Below are 2,164 nucleotides of genomic sequence, written 5' to 3'. Positions count from 1 at the left end.
CACTCATGGCCACCGCAGCCTCGACCTGCTGGGCTCAGGCAATCTTCTACCCTAAGCTTCCAAGTAGCTGGAACTATTTGGAAATCAAAAAATTAACCAGGTGCCACCATGCCAGGCTAATTTTTTTATTTATTGTAGAGATGAGGTCTCACCAAGTGGCGCAGGCTGGTCTTAAACGCGGGGGCTCAAGCAATCCTCTCACCTAGGCCTCCTAAAGTGCTGGAATTATAGGTGTGAGCCACTGCACCCAGCCTTGTTTCTTTTCTTTTTTTTGAGACAGGGTCTTAGTCTATTGCCTAGGTTGGAGTGCAGTGGCAGGATCACAGTTCACTGCAGCCTCAACCTCTTGGGCTCAGGTGATCCTTCTGCCTCAGCCTCCTACGTAGCTGGAACTATAGGTCTGTGCCACTGTGTCTAGCTTATGTTTTTATTTTTGTTGAGATGAGGTCTCACTATGTTGCCTAGGCTAGGAAAGGATGGTTTTCTTTTTTCTTTTTTTTTTTTTTGAAAGCAGGATTTATTGAGAGGACAGAAAAGCTCCCACAGTGGGAGGGACCTGAAGGGGTTGCCCAAGATGGTTTTCTTTTTTTTTTTGAGTTGGAGTCTCACTCTGTCGCCCAGGCTGGAGTGCAGTGGCAGGCTGACGGCCACCCCAGCCTTGACCTGCTGGACTCCAGCGATCCTTGCGCCTCCAAATATATGGAACTACAGGCATGTGCTACTACGCCTGGCTAATTTTTTTATTTATTGTAGAGATGAGGTCTCACCAAGCTGGTCTCGAACCCACGGACTCAGGCAATCCTCTCGCCTCAGCCTTCCAAAGTGCTGGGATTATAGGCGTGAGCCACTGCGCCTGGTCCAGGATGATTTTCAAAGGTGCTCGCTTAGGAAAGCAATTTGCTTAGGAAGCAAACTTCATAGAATAGGCTTCTTTTCCCTGTAGTACATGGTCTTGCTTTTTTGAGGGTTTTCAAGATTTTGTTTTAACTGTTTCTGTTGAGTTGGGAACATGTGTCACAAGTAACCTATTGTGCCTGAGAAGTCATTTAGCGTAATTTTTCTTCTATGAAACACTTATTATTTAAGAGCAAGAGCAGATATTACTGTGGGCTTGCTTTGGCTGTGTTTGAGTAGATTCTTTATAGTTTTTTTTTTTAATTGCTTGGGTACATAATATAAAGAAGTTTTCTAGGGTAGCTGTGCCTCACTACAATATTAGCAGAGTGGAATTCTCCAATTAACTATTTAATACTTTTAGTTTTGGGGGTTTTTTTTGGTTGGAGTCTTACGCCATTGCCCAGGCTGGAGTGCAGTGGCACACTCATGGCCACCCCAGTGTCGACCTGCTGGCCTCAGGTGATCCTTCCACCTCAGCCTTCCAAGTTGCCGGAAATACAGGCATGTGTTCCCATACCCAGCTAATTTTTTGATTTATTGTAGCAGTGAGGTCTCGCCAAGTTGCCCAGGCTGTTCTCGAACCCCTGAACTCAGGCAGTCACCTCACCTTGGCCTCCCAAAGTGCTGGGATTACAGGTTTGAGCCACCATGCCTGGCCTTAGTTTTTTTTAAGGCAGTGGACTTAACTTGTTTTCCTTTCCCCTGTCTGCCTACTAAGAATTCTATTTCTGCCTCTGAAAGTTGATCTTGTACTGTATTATACTTGGGTTTACCAGCACTCTGCTGCAGCTTATCTGATGACTTGGTGAAAGCATTTGAAGTTGCTTAGCTGCCTCTTTTCAGTGGAGTTCTCAGATACCTGGAACAATCTGGAACATCTTTGTAGGACATCTAAGGGGACATCATATCCAGGACATAGATGCATACGTATGACTCAGTGTGGGGAAAGCACTGTTTCTTGTCATGCTCCCCACCTCCCAAGACTTGGTAATGACTTACTCCTGATCAGGAAAATCTATTATGTGAAAGTGAACTGAAGAAAAGACGGGAGTTAGTTTATTTATTTATTTATTTTTGAGACAGGGACTCGCTCTGTTGTAGTGGCACGATCATAGCTCACTGCAGCCTCAACCTCCATATCTCAAGTGATCCTCCCACCTCAGCCTCCACAAGTAGCTGGGGCTACAAGTGCTAACTTTTTTTTTTGACAGGGTTGGCTGGGCTCGGTGGCTCAGCCTGTAATCCCAGCATTTTGGGAGGTTGAGGC

This window comes from Carlito syrichta, unplaced genomic scaffold (assembly GCF_000164805.1).
Source record: "Carlito syrichta isolate Samal-C Ts95f unplaced genomic scaffold, Tarsius_syrichta-2.0.1 Scaffold315497, whole genome shotgun sequence".
Taxonomy (NCBI): domain Eukaryota; kingdom Metazoa; phylum Chordata; class Mammalia; order Primates; family Tarsiidae; genus Carlito; species Carlito syrichta.
Note: the sequence above shows the minus strand (reverse complement) of the source record.